Below are 19,534 nucleotides of genomic sequence, written 5' to 3' on the forward strand. Positions count from 1 at the left end.
GGCTTGTCACATCTAGTGATTTTGGTTTCGAGAAGGCCTTGGCCTCCTGGTTTGGCTGGTTCTCCACTGACCCTGGTGGCTCTGCTGAGTGTGTCATCAGTCAGTCAGTCACCTGCACCTTCCCGGACTCCCACTGCACGTGGAGCAGAGCTCAGTCTGAACCAGATCATCTTTTCCTTTCTGTAAAGTGGTTTTATGGAATTGGGCAGTGCTAAAATGAGGCGAGGGGGGGAAAGACTTCCTGAATCATCTACCCCTTTGCCGCACAGCCAGTTAAATGCAGCCTCCAGCCTTCTGCTTGGCTTGGAGGCATCTGCAGTTGGATCCTGCACTATGAGAGGGAGCAGATGGAGATGCTGAAGGGATAAGAAGTGCTGCTTCCAAGGAAGAAACTCACCCTCGGAGGGGAGGTCGGAGACAGGATGCTTTCCATGACTCACCTTTTGATAATGGTTCAGAAGTAATGTTTGGGGAGCTGTTACTATTATGGGCTATGTTATTGGCCACATACATCAACAAGAGTTCCTAGAACAGTGCCTGACCTGTTGCAGGAGGTATTACAGTGCCTGAGCAGGGGCACAGGAAAGAAGGAACATTACTTCAGGCTTCTGCTTAGCTCAGAAGTGAACTGTTGCAGACAAGAGAGGAAAAAAAAAAAAAAAAAAAACAGAGAGAGAGAAGAAAAAAAAGAAAGATTGATTTTCCTTTTGGCAAATATTTGGCTACAAGGAGCTGCTCATCTGTCATTTGTCTTGCCTCGAGAATTGGCCTTTGCAGAAGGAAACAAACAAACACTGCTGTACTACTGTATGGCATTTGGTATTGGCATAAAAGCCTTGCTGAGGATAACAGACATTTATAGAGCAATTCATGACTTTAAAATTATCCCCCTTTGCCTTTGCTTAGCATTGTTTAATCTAATAGTTTGCATTTATTTGAAATGGATACAGAGTGGATCTTGCTGCTGGTAGCTGCGTGAAAAGCCTGCTGTCTGTTAGGCAGACGTCACTTTTGTGCAAGTAACATCCTCTCCAGAGGACAGGATTTCACATCAACAACTACAGGCAGGCTGTGTTCCTCCCCTATTCCTTAGAGGGGGCAAAGAATGTCTGCACCTGCACAGATTCCCCAAAAGACTCGTATAATTCCTCAGGAGAACCTTATAGACGTCACTACCATCGCCCCCTGTATGGGAAACAGAAAATGGGTTGGAAACAGAAAACATAAACTACTACACTTGATTATGCCCAGCTTGCTCCTGTTCCCTCAGGGGTCACTGCCAGCTGCCAAGGGTTGGCATAGTGCTGCAGCTTCCAGAAAGCTGCTGTGTGGACAGACAAAATTCAGGGACATGAAGGCAGCCCACTCGCACCAAACTCCCTGACAGCTCATCCTTCACATTTCCTGCCACCCACTCACTCACAACACTCCCTGCTCTGCCAGCACAAACATGGTGAGACAGGGAGTCAGGCTTTAATTGCCAGGAGTCTTATCCTGTGGGTACTTTCTGGGAGATAACAACTTCACAGCCAACTCCTGTGAAGCACAGCTAGGACTTGGTCACCACAGAGAGAGAGAGAATTTCCTGTATCTGTTGGAATAATTTAATTCTTGGTGAGTCTTCAGCTGAAGTCCATTATCCTCCAGGAAGAGAGAATCTGGACAATTGATGTCCGTATTCTCATCTTCACCATCCCGTGTCTTGCCTTCCTTCAGCATCACAAATAAATGGATAATTTAATTCCCTAGCTGACAACGCTCAGAAGAAAACTCCAGGAATAGAGAGAGTTATTTATGCCTGAATGTAGGGCTCACATTCATATTTATGTAGCTGGATAAGCATTCTGACTATCAGGGTTATTATCACATCAAGATTTTTAAAGGCAGCTGATCCAAATAGCTTCTGCAGAGATGTCACTCAATCCCAGCTCCTTTCTTCTGGGGTCCAGGAAGCCTTCATGATGCACAAAGTGTACCTTTGTGGGAGCTCAAATCTTGAGAAGTTTTGTTTCCCACCGAAGCAACGTGTTTTACTGACAACCAGCGAAAAGCCTAAGAGTCACAAAGCAAATTACTATTTTCACACTGAGTTCCAGGCTTTTCTCCAGGCAGTATTAACTTCTGAAGTGCATTAAAAACCCGTGCAAAGCTGGGAATACCCTGACAATCCGAGCAATACCCTGACAATCAAAGCTCTCATGACCATAAGCCAATTATTACACCTTTCACACCTGTCTAATAACTTCAAGGTGTCAAAGACAAGACCTGGAGTTGTGGTGTGAGAACAGGCTCAGGCTCGTGGTGAGGTTTTGGTGCTTTCTGGCAGGCAGGTTATTTTGTGACTCAGTGGTGACTTCTACCCTCAAAGGGTAGAAGGTGAAAACATGACCCATCAGTGGCCCCCCGAAAATACAAACCATTTATTTTGGCTTCAGAAAGCCCTTTTCAGTAAAGACAGAACAGTTGCTTTAGTAAATAATAACAGATACTCTTAAAAGAGCTGTTTTCCAGGTTGTTTGGTAATAAGCAAACACTCCAACACTACTTGAAGAACAGTTTAGGGTTTGGTTTTTTTTCTCCCCTAAGGGTGTGAAGGCAAAGCAATATGACACAAAACTTTGTTTTCAGGTGACATTAAATGGACTCCACCCTATGAAAACACTAGTGCTAAGGGAGGAACAAAAAACTAGACAAGACTTTGGGCACAAAAGCCCTTCCTAAATTCCGAGGTGGAAGGAACAGCCTTTAGAGCTAAACACAAACAAGTACAAATGCAAGAGAGGAGAATTCTCCGTGCTAGGCTGGGTGTGTTAACTGTTTAGACAACGAAATAAAAGGTATTTGGTACCTTGAAATGACATTAAGGAGGGAAGTGTTGGGCTGGATAAGGGACAGGGAAGCAGCACAACTCCACCGAGGGGGATGAGACCACCAGTGGAAATTCCCGGCCCGGCTGTGCCAGGCTTCCAGCAGAGGTGCTTCCTTTTCTGAGAATCAAGGATTAGGATATGTGACATTTCCACAGCAGGAGCCTCGAGCCAGCGGGCTCTTAAATCGCCAAGTGTCCAAACAGTTTTCATTGTGCTTTCATCCATTCCCTGCTAAGTACAAGCAGCAGGGGAGGGTGGAACTGCCTCCACATAGGAAACGAGAATAGCACAGCACCTGCTGGGTTGGAAAATGCAGCCATGAGGTGCCTAAATGAGTCGACAACAGGAGGACACCGTGACTGGTCCCGCAGCATAAACTCGGCTGCAGATAACACAGCTTTCCTAAGATGTATGAGCTCCATGAGATAAAACCAGGCTGTTACGGAAGCTGTTGTTCAGAAAGCCCACAAAATGCAGGAAAACTGGCCTTGCTCTCAGGGAAAACAAATAAAAGGAGGGAAAGCAACAATCCTGGAGTATTCAGGCCTAAGAGAGTTGCAGATTTCTATCCATAGAAGCCATAAGAAGTGTCCAAACCTATGAAGGCCAGCCAGTACCAGGCCTGCCCAGACAAATGCACATTGCTTTATGGATCCAGGAATGTATTTTATCCAGAGTTATGGTGTTAGCCATGGGGAGGAGACACTGCAGAGTCAGGTGTGCTGAGCAGTGTCTCCAGCAGCACCTGTTCGCAGCTGCTGGCATTAGAAAATGAAAGAGAGAGTCAGAAACAACAGAGCCACAGTAACAAAATACTCCTTTACATCCAGGCTAATGAACCCAGGCAAGGCCCTGCATTGATTCACCACCGCATGGGTTAAATTCATCTCTACCTGATACTTTATGCTGTCAAGACATGCCCTGAGATCTCAGAGCTGACCCTGAGCCAGAAATCTCCTCAGGTCCTTTCCGACTTAAATTTCCCTGTGATGCTGTAAAACAACCAATTTTAAAACCTGGTAATGAAAATGCAATTTTCTTCCTGCCAGGAAAGTTACTTCCTACCAGTAAAAAATACTTGCTTGATTTCTGCTCTTTTAATTCTGAAGAGAACACTTCTCACAGACTCAGGGCAAAGTAAAGCTTTTTTATCTAGAAGTCAGATTTTGTGATAAACTGCAAACATATTGCCTCTATGGGAAATTAATGTAATTTTGGTGGGATTACTGAAGGAAATAAATACTTATCCAGTAGAAGTGAAGATTTTGACTAGTAGTTTCAAGATGACTAGAAGAAAAATATGATCCATCTAGTGATGGATCAAATCAGCAAGTGTCTAGGTACAAGCCACACAGCAACAAAACACTACAGGATCTTAATTACCAGAAGTAATTTTTGGTTCCAAGCAACTTCTTTTCCTCTATTCTTTCTTTTTAAAATTTTCTCTGAATGGGAACTGGTGTATTGATAATGAAAACTGTCATTAATCCTTTTCTAGGACATTCTTCAATTAAACTAAATATAGCCACAAAAATCCTCTGTTAGATAAGATAATAGGGCACTGCAGCAATAGTCCACCAGTTGTTAATGAGAGCTGTTTAACTCCCCGAGAGAATCAGAGGGGCTGGCATTGCTGCACTGTTAAACCCTTCAAGGACAGAAATACATATGTAGGGACAATTAAGAGAGGGGCAAGAGCAATATAAAAATATATGGTGCAACACCTACATGGACTTCTACAGGTCAACACTGCTCAGGTGTGGCTTTGGGGAACATATGGTTGATGAACAAATTTGTTTTGTTACTGGTTTGGTTAGTGCTGGAATTGTTTTTGTTTCTGTTGGTAAATTCCCGAGTTAAGTTAAATATCTTATTTAGATCAGAGGAGATGCTGATTGTCTGCCTTTGGGAAAGGAGGAACATGACTGATAAGACACTTTTCCTCTTGAGGAAAGACCCAGACATGGTGGTGGAGGAGAGTGTGTGGGTAAGCTCACAGCACCCAGGCCGTTACTGTGGTCTTGTCTACTCAGCCAATGTTTTCTCTTGAAAATTATAATTATACTGCTGCCATTCCATGGAATGGTGTGGTATGGACACAGAGTGAACACAGAGTATTCACACAGAAGCATGAAAACTGTGTGAGGGTGACAAAAAAAATAAAACAAAAAAAGAGGAAGAGAAAGAAATGGATGGATGGGAGAACAGAGAAAAGACTGTGGGGTGCTTAGCTCGAATAAGAGCCAATAAACCTGAAATTGTACCAACTTTTCATTTTGCATTCAGAGTGTCTCACTTATCTGGGCTACCAAACAGTTAAATCTAAAAGAAAACATGAAGAACAGCATTGTCTACAGAAGAAATGAGGGAAAGGTGGTGATTGTTGTACCTGGACAAAAATTGGTTGAGTCACAACTACAAGAGTTCGTGTCACTGTGCTTTGCTCTGCTGAGAGAGAAAGTGAAGGGTTTACCTTACTCAGAAAATGCCATTACTCTTAAGGAAGATGCCACTTGCTTCAGGGTGGTCTTTCATTTGGCAAAGGATGGAAATTCAATTGTGAGCCCTCCTTTTATTTGGAAAGTGGGAAGAAGTGAAGTGGGAGAGTTGGGTTTGCAATTAGTGATTTATTTGGTAGCACCCCACTGTTTGCTGCTATAAACTTATTCCAAGATGAGACTGCAAGTTTAACAAGCTGGAATACCTGTCTGAAGTGCAGGCATCTATTTCCCCTGATTTATAGCCCCACTGGGATTAGAAATATGCCCCAGTATGACTATGGGAATATCTGCACGGTGGAATTCAAGTACCAAGGCACAAAGCACCTCAGTCCTGTAGGTGTGTCCAGATAAGAGGTAAGAGTGCTCTCAAAAAAAAAAAAATCACAATTTTAAACTGCTTTAAACCTGCAGAGCTCAGGAAATCTGTGTTGACCTTTTTTTTTTTTTTTTTTCCCTAAAAAGGCCAATGTGTGGGGATGAAATAAGGGCATCTCAGAGAGGGGTGAGCAACCCATGTGAGGAAGAAGAGCTAGAATGGAATGAGCAGAGGGGAAGGAAGAATAGGGTGGCTGTGGACTACCATAACTTGCCAGTTCAAAACTGGCAATTCCCTTCAGGTAACTTTAATTTCCCTCTGTCTACATGCTCAGGGAAAGCTCCCCACACTGTCCCCTTGGAGGAACCTTCCCAGGAGGGCTGTTCTGCCATGCACAGACACCTTTGCCACCACCCCTGGATATGGAAAAGGAGACTTTCAAATGAGGCTCACAAATACATCACCTGCATTTGCTTTAGAAGTACATTGCCTGAGGACTGTGGCTTCAGGAACTGCTGCCAAAACACCCTGTGTGATGACTCAACCCCTCTAGGTGTGCCCTGCTGCGTTAATGGGGCAGTCAAATGTTGCATCCAAGGTCTGGCAGCTCTGGGAACAGATGGGAGGGAGGTAAGAGCACGGCTGGGAGCACCTGCAATTTCCAGGGCTGCTGTGTCAGGGATCTCTCTGAACACAGCTCATTCCTGCTCCCCCTTGCCCAATTTCCCACCATCCAGGGATGGTGCAAACAAAGCCATTATGGAGTTTATGTAGAAAGAAGGTTCAACATTTGGACTGACACTTTTCTACTCGAAAAGAAGGGGGGGGGGGGTAAACAGAACACAAGACCTGAAAGTACCAGGAACATTATTAGGGGTAACTCTGTCACACTAATTGTTCTTCCTAGGCTTTGGACAGGACAGGACAGCTGCATACATCTTCCAAGAGAATATTTCACAGAATATATCTGCCAGATTTAAATTGCCTTCTCGGAAGAATAAAACAGCTTATGTGCAGTAGGGTTCAATAATCTCGGCTGAACGTCTCTTCATTTATTTGAACTTTGAGAAATGACACTTAGACACGTTCCATTCCTGGCTTTAAAGAGTCTATGCAACACTTTAAATAGAAATATCAATGATACAATCCTCAGTTTTCATGTCATTGTTAAACACAGTGGTGCCTTTCCTCATAGGAAAGGTGCTCCGTCCTTCCAATCACCGTGGTGTCCCTCCTCTGGACTCCAACAGGATGATGTCCTTCCTGTGCTGGGAACCCAAGATGTGCTGGCTGAAGCTTAATTTGGATGTAACAGATTCCTCTGAGGAGCAGCTGAGGCAACCAGCTAATTGCACTTGCCAAGAAGCTGAATTAAACTTTACTTCCCAGAGATTCTCAAGCATTTTCAGAATCTTGAACTACCAGATAACTACAAAAATGCTTTGTAAATAATGGGTATCTCTTATCATAGCCACTCAGTGCATTGGTATTTTTAATATCAACATAAAAATGGAGGATTGTCTCATTGCAATTTCTATCTAAAGTGCTGAAGAAAACCTCTTCAAATACAGGAATGGAATCCTTCCCTGGGAGGGTGGTGAAGCCCTGCACAAGTTACCCAGAAAAGCTGTGGCTGCCCCTGGATCCCTGGAAGTGTCCAAGGCCAGGTTGGATGGGGCTTGGAGCAACTGGGACAGTGGAAGGTGTCCCTGCCCATGGCAGGGGTGGAATGAGATGAGCTTTAAGGTTCCTTCCAACCCAGGCCATCCTATGATTCTCTAATATATATCTGCAGATACTTATGTGTACAGAGATAAAAATAACAGCAGGGAAATACTAGGACTTGAACTGACACTGCTTAGCTTGGTACACTCACCAGTTTTTATCACTGTTAAGTTCATTCATGTTAAAACACAGAGTAAATGTCTTGCATTATATGCTGGGAAAAGAAATATTTTTAAAGTGACTCAAAAATTACAAATAACTTTGGTCTAAATCAGGACAGGACTCAGATGGGTCTTCAGTCAGATCATGACTTTTTTCCCAAAGTCACTTCTCAGAATATAATTGTACTTTAAGTACTATTCAACCCACTTATGTTTCACAGTTGTAAACCATCTCTTGGGTGTGTTTTTTTTTAATTGCATAATATTTTGTGGCTTCCAGCTTACACTTCTCCTTGACAGCCTGAACTTAAATCAAAAGGACTAGATTTTTTTTTTTTTTTCTGTGGAAAGCTTAGCAGTGAAGTGCTCATGTTTTTTAAGCTCTGTCACTGAGAATTACTGGTAAACAAAATCAGGAAAATGTTGACTAGTCCAAAGTTCCTTTTCCAAACTACTGGCTGCAGTCAAGAGGTAATTAACTCACTCTCTGGATTCAGAGCTCCTGAGGAGGGAGTGGGAAATGAGAGTAAGTTATTAGCAAGGCTGTTAATGCAAATTTCTAATTTCCCAGCACTGCTTGCTAAGAGGTATTGCACACTATTAGTGACCCGAAAAATATGTCGCTTATAAATCTGAAATATTTCCATTTAGCCTTGGCTTTAATGGCTCCTTATTCCTCAGCATCGTTATGAATATGCAAATGGAAAAGCAGTCTTATATAAGCATGATTTATACTGTAAACAAGCATGATTTATACCACCTGAGCACATTTTCCAGTAGAAACAATGGAATTTGGTAGAGTGAAAAAATAGAGTATGTGGAGGTAGGGAAAAGAACCTATCAGAAGGAGGATATACTGTGGTTTGGATATGTTGGGTTGAAGATTCTGTGATGACAGTGAGTAAAGAAGCTTTTAAAGACGGTCAGTGGTGTTACTGCACCCCAAATATCTAACTTGGCTCGTGAGATGGTCACACTCCTGGGTTTGTGAGAGGGGCACTCACAAATGCCCTGCCAAGACAGGTGATCCTGCTGCCTGTGCTGGGCTCCCGCTGAACCACGGGCTCTCTGCCTCCTGGCACGTGCCAGGGAGACCTCCTGGAAGTTTCTGGGGCAGCTCAGGGTTCTCTAAATTAATGTTTTTGATATCTGAGTGGATAGAGGCCTGATCAGAGACATGGATCCAAATTTCCATTCTCCTTGTGACTGAGGGGTCCGTAACACCTTGGCTGGCCACGAGCTTCTAGAACAGCATTTTGGTGAATGCCTGGATAGTCAGGCCAGGCCTGCAAGACCTTTACCCTACAAAAACATACAGGGCATATTTAAATTTCGTCACTGCAATTAGTTTCACTCATTGTGGTTGGATTATTTTCTTTCATCTGTTAAACTTAAGGACTTTATACAGCAAAGGGAAATTGGTATAACACATATCAGGTAACAGAGACTGAAGGAAGCATTTCCTAAACCCTGTTTAATACAATCAACTGCTGGATAAAAACAGAAAGTTTTGAGAATTACACAGCACTAGACTGAACCAACACTGAGCACTTTGAGGGACAAAATACCTCCTGGATCTGGGATGACTTTAAAAGAGCTCGTTTGAGAAAGCTGGTACCATTATTCCTTTCTGATATTAAGACCCTTATTGCTGCCCTGGGATCCTGTGGGTGGCTCACTGCATATTGGAGTGTCTCCATTTAATTAAGGACTGCACAACATTGGTACAACTGAGAGGAAATCTTGGGCCCAAGATCCTGACTCAGAGCACATTAATGTCAGTGCAAAGACTCCCACCAACTCTGATGGTTTTAGGTCGGCCCTAAATGAGTTGAAAATCTTGAAAAAAACCTTCCTGAACTTGTCAAAGAATTTCAAAGGCATGAGACAGATGTAGTTTTGCTCTTTAAAACACAGAAGTGGCTTTTCATTGAAATGAAATCCATCATTCTGCTTACAATATGTGTCTCAACACTGTTCAAAATCCTTTATTCTCAGTAACTACTGGTACAAGTGAAATATGGGAGAGAAGTGTATCTACAAGAAATAGAAAGCAGTTATAAATTGCCATGTGTCATAACAGAATGCAACACATCTCCATCACTTAAAAAAAGCTTCTTGACTAAAACACCACGTTTAAAAAAAAAAAAAGTGGCAAAGGAAATAAACTAAATAAAAAGATGATACTTGGTTAAAAAGTCTTTTTTCCCCCATCCACTTCAGTCTGAGTCTTCTCCTTTTTTCAAATTCTTTTGTCAGTGGCCTCAGAGTTTTAGCTAATTTGAGGTTTTCTAATTTTTTCTAAGAATTTTTTTAAAGTCATATATAAAAAATGAATAATTGATTACATGCTTCTGCCAAGACTAACCAACAAAAGGTTTTATGTTTGTTACTTTATTCTTCCTTTCCCTTAACCTTCTGTCTTTTGCAAGCCTAGAAAATAGCAGGGGCAGGGGAGAAATATATATAAAAATAAACAAACAAAAAACCAACAAAAAACCCCCAAACAACACTGAAACCCAGACAGGGAAAATTACTTTTGTCACTTGTGTAGGAAAATGCAAAATGATTACAAGGTTTCCATCAAATGACATTGAACGCTTCGGTTCAAATGCAGTTACCACTTGTCATGAGCTCTGGTTTAGGAGTGCCTTTTTGATTTATGAACTGCAAAGTTATTCATTGAAACATCATGCAAATTTCTAAGCCTTGAAGACAGAAAAGTGAACAGAAATTTGAAATTCAGCTCATGGTTTTGCTGAGGGTTATGGACTCGCTTACTGCAGTGCTGGGGGCTCCCTTTTGGCTCTGGACAGTGACCCCTTAGTGCCTCGTTTTTACAGATTCTCTGGTGAGAAGAGGTTTGAGCTGGTTGGTGTCAGAATAAGCCGAGACTTAACCCAATAAATCATTGTTTTCTTTACAGGGAAGAGCAGTTTGTACCAGTCCCCTCTCAGAAGGAGAAAACCTGATCCACAGGCTCTGGGGACACTGCAGTTATTGCTCCCAGTTCTCACACTGGACTGGTCCAACAGAGCCTGTGGAAAATTGCTCCTGGTGCTGAACTGGCCAGAGAAGGGACTGCTGCAAACTGCTCTTCCTCTGCAAAGAAAACATTGATTTACTGGGTTAAGTGTTGGCCTGTTCTGCTGACACCAAGCACCTCAGGGACTGCAGGCAGGGACAGAGAGCATTAATCATCAGGACAACGAGGTGAAGGTGTTTGTAGCTCCTGTGCAAACAGAGCCAGAGGGCTTTTTCCAGGTACTGACTGGAGCAAATGCTCCTTTGTAGTTCTTGGCTTCTCATCTTTTGTTCTCACTGAAGTTCGTGGCTAAATGAATGTCAAGTTTGACCACACTGTCGTACGCCATGGAGTACTTCATTGATACAGTCAACATAAATGAGATACAAATCCATGAAAAAAAAAAGCTTTTACTGCCTTGCCAGTGGCCTTTTTACATTTTTTGAGCTCTCCAGTTCGTTCAGTTCCTCAGGGCACTAGCAGAAGGCCTGTCTATCTTTCCTGAGGGGCTCCTTAGCTAAGTAAGGTGAATTGACAGCACAATACAGAATGATTAAGGCTGGAAAAGACCTTCAAGATCATCAAGTCCAACCTGTAGCTAAATACCACCTTATTTTATAGACACAGGAAAGGGTTTCTGAAGGGTATCAGTCACAGATAATGCATAGTTATCAACGCCAACATGAACCGCTGCTGTTGGGGGATCGCCCCCCCCCGCGCCCTCAGCAAAATCACCGTGATTGCAAATACAAAGTCCTGAGTGAGAAAAGACAAAAAGACAAGATTCGAGAATAATATGTATGATTATTGTAAGCATTACTGTTATCTAACCCTGCTGATGATAGACAACATTTAGCAGATAATGAGATCTGATGCCTGTAAGCACGGCCCATTCTCTCTCCAGCTTTATCTCTGAATACTCTGCAGAGGGAAAACATATAAATGTTTCCATTTCACAGACAGGGGAATGGGCACCTGGTGAGACGCAGTTGTGTATCAAGCTGTTCAGCAGACAACCCCAGCACGAGGAATTACAGTTCGTGCTTCTTAAGGAAATTTGACTTTCTGTCCACAAGGTATTTCATTCTCCGTTTAAGTATTTTCCTCTGTAAAGCACACATTATACTGAAAAATCTCTATTGGGTCAGATTAATGAATTAAGTGGAAAGATTATCAGGAGGGAAATTGCTTATATATACTGGAACTGTAGAAAGCTGGCAGAGCACAGCCTCCTCTTGGTACATATAAACACTAATGGCATTCATTAACACAGGCTCTGAGAGGCCTGAAATGAGGAGAAAAGGAAACCCTTGATTTTCATGAGCTTTGCATTCAGTTCTGAGATAGACCGGTTGGGTAAAATCTCCTTTCTCCTCTGGTTGATGCCCAGAGTCAGCTGAGGGGAACCACTGACGTGGGAAAGTCGCATCAGGCAAAACCTCATAGGGAACCAGGCTGAGTAGTAATGCCTGAAAGGCTTCTTTTACAAACAGAACCTTGTTTCGCTTGTAAAACTCACCATTTGCCTATAAACCAAAAATTTTTTTTTAGAGGAAAGAAGGTATGGCTGATGAGAAACCAGACCTGAAGTTCACATGTGTGATCTCATGGACTTTGCTTCAGGGGTTTGAAAATGCCCAGATGTCACTGGTGCTTTGGTCAAAAGCTGCTGTCTGAGCTGTGTCAGGTTTATTGCTGCGAGGTAAATGGTTCCACGTGAAGACATCCTGCAAAAGGCTCCTTGGCTCAGCACAGAGCAAACCACGTCCTCAGCACTTTGCTATTCATAGCTCAGGGAGAGTCAAGGGCAGAGCAAAACCAGCTCCCAGATCAGGTTACCCTGGCACTGCCAGAGGAACACTGATCACTCCGCTTTTGACAAACCGGTTTCTTTTTCACAGGAAACGGGGATTTGCTTTCCTTTTGGGCAGTTAACAGGTGCTTAAACTTCAAAAGTCTGGTTAGTGCTGAGTGCCCTCAAAAGAAGCCAAACAGCCACCCTGTAGCAAATGTGTTGACATTGTAAAAGGCTGTAGAGATTTATGAACAAAAGGAAAAAGGGAGGTGGTTGCTGCATTGCAGACAGGTGACAATTAAATCGTTTTAAACACCAGCTTGATGTGCTGTGGAAGCCATTTACCATGCTATTCCTATCACGCTAAATACTAATTAAAGACTTGTATTTCATATCGTGCTCCCATCCTGCAGCACTTCCCCAACCCCTTTCAGTTTTTCAATAGCAGTTTAACACCCTCATGCCAAGCTGTGGTGAATTATCTTGCAGCTGCAGCATCTGCTCCCGAGCTAAGTCTGGTATTAAAGCCCTGCCTTCCCACCCTGCTTTGTTAGGCAGCTAAAGGACTGTGGCATCTCTCATTTCCTCACCAGTTCTCAAATGAGAGGTGTTTGATTAAGATAAATGTGTGTTTGTACTGTTTTAATGAAAAAACCCCACAGTGACAGTGCTCAGTTGTCTGTTCCAGGAAACGTCCTCCTTTGCTGCGTGGCGGGGGGAACGAAAGCACGTGCTCATTTGGAGAGAGAGAAACTTTAGGAAAACGAAAGCGATGCCATCTTTTTGCTGCTGGTTACCAAGTGTTATGTATGATATTCTGTCCTTCATTTATACTGATGTAAACGTTTAAAGCCTGGAATATCATTTTTCCAGAGCAACAAGTAATGCTTGGTGCCCACCTGTCAGTGCCTTGAAAGAACGTACTTTTCCAAGACTAACTTAAAAAGTCAAACTACTTCAGGTACAGTTCCTAATCACCTATTTTTCTTCCAAAGCAAGCAACCAAACCAGAGTAGGCTGCACATGTGGCTCCCAACAAACAAAGCACACACTTGTACTGTCAGAGCCTCTGTTTAGCCTTGGATAAGAAGCCTCACAGTGACAAAATGCTGAGACGTGGCTTTCAGGTGAGGAGATCACAGGCCTTTTGTGTCCCTGTTGTACACTCCATGCCACTTTTGTTTTCAGATACTGTCCTTAATAATTTGGTATTTCTTCTAATCGTAGAGATTTCTTTCTGAAAGAAAACCTAGCTCAGTATTGGTTTTGGTGATAATTCCTTTAAATCTTAGCATTTACGATCTACTGAAAGACGTTATGTGTCAGGGAGAGATTTAATTTGGAATGCATTAACTATTATGCTAACCTGATCAAGAACAGTCAAAGCCTGAATCTTTTGCAACATTTGTATAAAGAGTGAGACATCTTAGCAGGGAAAAAACCCACGAGAAACATAGAATGGTTTGGTTGGAACAGACTTTAAAGCTCATCCTGTCCCACCCCCTGCCGTGGACAGGAACACCTTCCACTATCCCGGGTTGCTCCAAGTCCTGTCCAACCTGGCCCTGGACACCTCCAGGGATGAGGCAGCCACAGCTTCTCTGGGCAACCTGTGCCAGGGCCTCCCCACCCTCACAGGGAAGAATTTCCTCCCAGTTTCGAACCTAAACCCACTCTCTGTCAGTTTGAAGCCATTCCCCCTTGTCCTGTCACTCCAGGCCCATGGAAATAGTCTCTTTCCATCTCCCTCATTGGCTCCTTCAGGTACTGGAAGGCCACAATTAGGTCACCCCAAAGCCTTCCCTTCTCCAGGCTGAACAATCCCAACTGCCCCAGCCTTTCCTCCCAGCAGAGCTGCTCCATCCCTCTGCTCATCTTGGTGCCTCCTCTGGACTCTCTCCAGCAGCTCCATGTCCTTCCTGTGCTGTTCCCCAGGGCTGGAGCAGCTCTGCAGGGGGGTCTCAGGGGAATAATGTTTTGCTTTCATGTCAGACTGGGTCTGGAATTTGTGAGTAAGAGGTAGAATTACCTTTACAACAACTACAGCAGTGATTTCAACATTCCACAGACTTCTTTTAGCCGTCCTTAAATAAGGATGGAAAAAGAGGTAGATTAAGAACTAATCTTCACAGCTTGCTTTCTATTAAATCCATGCACAATAGCTCACAGAAACCCTGATCCTTCAAGAGAATTTCACGTGTAGATAATCTTGTAATAAATTATGTCCCATTATGAAGTTATTTTCTGTATCTCCAGTCATTAGTAAAACACAGCTGTAAATAGGTATGGCAAATTAGAGCTGGTTAGGCATCATCCATCTTTTCCTCTCCTCCTACAAATGCTGTTTGTGCAAGCTTGAATGCTTCAAAGGCAGAATTTTAATTTTGCAAAAGGGGAGAAAAAAAATCCTTCAATATTTAAAAACAAATACCCTGGTGAGTGGTGAGCAGCTGATGAACTGAAAACAAAATTCTGGGATTTCTGTCACTTAAAAGGAAAAAAAAAAGAAGTCTGGTTTTGGCTTTTCTTTCATCAGCCCAGGAAGCTGATCACTTGTTTGTTTTTCAAAGGCTTGCATTTTTTTGTAAGATGTAATTCCAGAATTTTTTATTGCTTTTAGCTGCAACAGACCTCTTATCATTGGCTGATTGTCCTTACTCAGGACTGTTCTATAGTACTTTTCATGTTATTAAAAGAAATGAAATACTGAAAGAGTCTCCCAAAGAAAGCTGATTACAGTCAGCTTTATCCTTTCTAAGATATAGGGATGTTTAAAATATCCTTTACTTATATTATCCCCTTTCAAGTTCATGTAACTGTTCAATTATACTAATTTCATTTACACGATGGTATTGTTCCTATTTTATGAAAACCTATAATTCTATTTCATGATCTCATATTAAGACTATTAGATTTATCTCTGCAGTTCCATATTACCACCATGAATACACAGCACCTACAGCCTATTATTAGTCCTTTGTACTTCTCAGCACGTTAGGAAGGCAATACAGACATTAACATCACAAAAAAACCCGCTGCCTCTAACATATCTAGGTATTTTCAATGTATAGATTTCATTAATTGCTAAATTAGGAAGTCAGATGGAGACAGTTATGTTTTAAGTGCCTTAACCTCAAAATCCATGCTATCCCAAAGATATTCCTGTAAGAATGGAAATAAGGTTCTGCTTGTAAGAGATTTTGACAATGAAAGGGAGGTGGAGCTGGCTGTAGGAATGAGTGTCATCTCGGCACTGGTCAGACACTGATTTCCCTGTAAATCCCAGCTCTCTGTCGGACTCTGGCTTTGTCCCTGATTTTCAGTCTGATCGTGCATCCCCAGGGAAGTTCTGGAAGTCCTGCAGGCTCAGGCATTGCCACATCAGATTCAGTAAATTGGTGGTATCTGGTTTTCAGAAATGCCTCATGGTGGCAAAATCCCCTTGTTCTCAGGAATCCCACTAAGCTACACAAGGTATCCCGAATCTTTTGAGCCTGGTTCCGAGGCCTCCACTGGTACCAGCACTGCAGCACTAACAAACATCTGGACAGACAGGGTGGATGAGCACCTCAAGGGTCAGAGGATGTGGCACTTGGAGCAGAGCTGCAGTTCTCCCTGTATTCTATTCAGTTGTTTTTTCCAACAGGAATTTCGGGAACAGCAGGGGCACCTGCAGGTACCACAGCCTCAGGCAGGTGCAGTTTGTGTTCAGCAGAGGAGGAAAGTTCTGCCTGTAAGCTGTTCATGGAGCGTGGTGGAGCTCTGGGCGGGTTGGGTACACAACACCACAGCAAAGAGAGATTGGAGTCTGATGACATAAAGCAAAATACATTCCTTATCCTCCTTTTTTTTTGCCACTGGCTGTACACTTTTCTTGACAATGGCCTATCTCATTGCTTATTCAACAGCCTGTGTTCTCCCCCACACACACACTTTTTATTGAAATCTTCCTCCCCTCCCAAGTGCCCTGAGCAGTAAGTTTTCAAAGGACCCAGCCTTGCATCAGCATGATTTTATTTTTAAAACTGTTTCTTTTGTGTGGCTTGGGATTTTCAAGACAATGTGCTGGAGGGAGGTCGGCTGAGCTGGGCACTTCCATTTTTCTCTCAGGCAATATTACCATAAGAATCATTTTCCTTTATCTGATCTTGCTTAAACTCATGGTTTTTAAGGCAGCCACTCAGCTGGTGTGAGCTGAAACCGTGTTACTGGTGGCCAGTTCAACTTGGGGCTTGGGAAAATGAGCCCCTCGATTCCTGAATTAGCAAACACTCCAGGTATAGTCTGTGGGGGAGTTTTTCCTACTGTAAAGGAGCTCTGCCTTATCTGGTGACAGATATATGACATAACAGCAGTCACTAAAAAGACTAAAGCACCTCTAACCCTGCTTAGTCGGTACTGGCATGTAAAGATAACAGGATATATTATCTAAATCAACCCAGCGATGCAGCAAATTCAATGAAGGAATTTATTGCAAGTCAGAGTGATTAACTACTGAAATGAAACCAGGATTTTTCCCTTGGAATTGGAATTGATAGAGATACTTGAAATGTTAAAGGTGCCAATAGCAGTGCAATGTTAACATGACTTTTATCTGACTTTCCTTTTGTCAGTAAGTTGAATGGTTACTTATAATAAATATATTTTTAAAAAATAAATATTTATAATTTATTTATATTAAACAATGGTAGGAGGCCCTGACCAACTGCAGAGTCCCCTGAGCTCATTCCTGCCTGGAAAGCACCACATGGAAAAGCTCCCACCCCAAAGGGTTTGAACTTCAGCAGCTGGACGGTCTGTCCAAGTACCATCTTCTTTGTCCTGAGACGTGAGACACCCAGAAAGGAGACACCACATTTCTGTTCATCTGGGAGCTGATTCCAGGGCAGCCAAATGCCAAAAATTAGTGTTACCTTGTAAGGCTTGGGCCAAAGTGGGTGACTGCAGATGGTGCAGCACAGGCAGGACTGGGTGAAACCTGCTGGTCCCAATCTGGTGCACTAATGTTGGAGTCACCCTGTATTGAAATTATTTTCCCCCTGTATTTGTGCCTTCTCAGGTATTTGCATCATATTGTATCCCCTTCACATTGTTTTCCCATTTACAGTAAATAAATGCAAATCTGACAGATTCATCTCATAGATCACATTTTAAGATCTCATAAAGTTGAGTTGGACATTTCCACTATAAAGCATTAATGTAAGTTCCCTTTCACAGACAATACTCCAGGCTATAAGCACAGAGATGGTGGATATTTCTCCTTCTGGTAGACTGTCATTATTCTGACAGTTTAATTTAGCTTCTTATAATTTGTCTCTTTCTGTAGTGCCAGTTCCTAACATGCACAACTAATTTTTCCCCAGCAGACACCACTGTGGGGACCATCATTTCCTTCATCCCACAACCAGGGGCACCTTTCCACACCCTGCTGTTGTGCAGCCTTTGGCTCTGTTCCCACAGCACTTGGCCACAGCACTCTCCCAATAAAGCAATAAATCTTTTTTTTTTTTTTTAATGTGCTTTTCAATTGCCCTGCTGAGGATGAATGAATAAACGAGCAGCAAGGAATATCTGACATCCAAAAAACCCCTGGAGACAGGATACTTGTGGTGACTTTGGAAATGGGTGGCTCTTCCTCACAGGGAGCTGCAGGTGCTGGAGCTCCCAGTTTCCCTTCAAGGCAGGCAGGAAACCAGCAAGGTCAAAAGCTGGAGCTGGTTTTGGGGGGGGCTGACATATCGATTGTTTGTTCTTTCAAATACATAGGAAGCAAATAGAAAACCTCTGACACAGCTTCCCTCACCTGAACTCAATCTATAGTAACCATAGGGTACCTTAACTGCATTTAGTTATTTCACGTGAAGCACAGCCTTTTGTGCATCCCTCTTTAACCAGCTGCACAGATGTCCATTTTGTCAGTTTAAAAGTGCCCAGATGTGTAAAAATGTGACCCACTGGCACTCTCAACTGACTTGCTTGCTACAAATCAAGCTTTTAAAATACCAAGGTGGTGGTTGGGGAGGAAAGGCACTGCAAAACATAATTTCTAACGAGCCAGACCACATTTATTTTGCACATACACTATTTCCTAGGTGTTTGTGGCCACCAGAAGAGTTATCCCTACAACTGTTTTCCAAACTGGCAAGGCAAGTGCCATTTGCCCTGATCCTCTGAAGACCTTCCCAACCCAGTGGCACTCGGTTCTCTGTCCCACTCCCACCTCCACTGTCAGTTGGTTTTTTTTTTTGTTTTTTTTTTTTTTTTTTTTTTTTTTTTTTTTTTTTTTTTTTTTTTTTTTTTTTTTTTTTTTTTTTTTTTTTTTAGATTATTTAACTGGTTTTTGATATGTTATCAAAGAATTCTGCAGCCATATGGTGCAGGGCCAGTTTCCAAAAGGCACATTCTCAGGGGAGGGATGTTAGTGCTGTGATCACTATTCGGGTCAAAGCTGCTTGGCTATTATAATCCTATTTTTACAAAGTACAGTTCTTTCTTAAATGAGCATTCCTGTGTTGGGCTTTTATACCTTCTCTCCATGCAGAGCAGCTTTAGGGACATGCTATAAATGAAAATCAGATACAACATATCAAAAGACAAAGAGTTCTTTTAAAAATACATGGGGGAGGGGGCTCCTTAAAAAGGCTCAAATTCAACATATACACTGCAATATTACCTCCATGCCTAAAGATCCTTCCAGCCACTTTTGCAAGCCTTTGGCAGGAGGTTTTACAGCTGTTTAAAAACACTCTTTGTATCCTCAGTCAAGAATATTTAGTAGCTTGTGTCAGTTACATGTTTAGGATGGGAAAAGGGGAACTCTGGCACAACCTGCACTCATTTCATACCCCTTGTAGCTGCTGAGCAGCACAGGCCAAAAAGATTAGCCATCATTATTTCATACACTGCTGGACAGAGCAGCTAAGCAACCCACTGAAGATATTTCCAAGTCCCAAAAGCCCCTGAGTCTGGAAGTATTACCTCAAGTAAGATGAGTGGCTGAGAAACAACACCCTCAAAGAGTGTGTAGAGATAATACTGCACAAGAGATTTGTAAAAGGTTCCCTTCAACACCCAGACTAAACTTGCACACCAAGTATGGCTTCTGGAAGGGCCTTAAGAGCTGCTTAATAGTAACTCTCGC

The 19,534-nt window shown here is 42.6% G+C and overlaps 1 protein-coding gene across 4 annotated transcripts in view; it reads right to left on the minus strand.

Annotated features, from left to right (window-relative positions):
• Positions 1-19,534, minus strand: part of SHISAL1 (shisa like 1) — a 167,626-nt gene that overhangs the window by 114,204 nt on the left and 33,888 nt on the right. The window contains exon 1 of one of the 4 annotated variants that reach the window (XM_027897735.1): positions 13,491-13,511. The exons of 2 other annotated variants lie outside the window; for them this stretch is intronic. The gene's annotated coding sequence lies outside the window, so the exon portion shown is untranslated. Of the gene's footprint in view, positions 1-11,573; positions 11,632-13,490; positions 13,512-19,534 lie in introns of those variants that run through there. One more of the 4 variants, XM_027897734.1, reaches the window with a different exon arrangement.

Source organism: Empidonax traillii, unplaced genomic scaffold (genome assembly GCF_003031625.1).
Source record: "Empidonax traillii isolate 1590-97213 ecotype Southwest subspecies unplaced genomic scaffold, ASM303162v1 scaffold557:size1000685, whole genome shotgun sequence".
Lineage (NCBI taxonomy): Eukaryota > Metazoa > Chordata > Aves > Passeriformes > Tyrannidae > Empidonax > Empidonax traillii.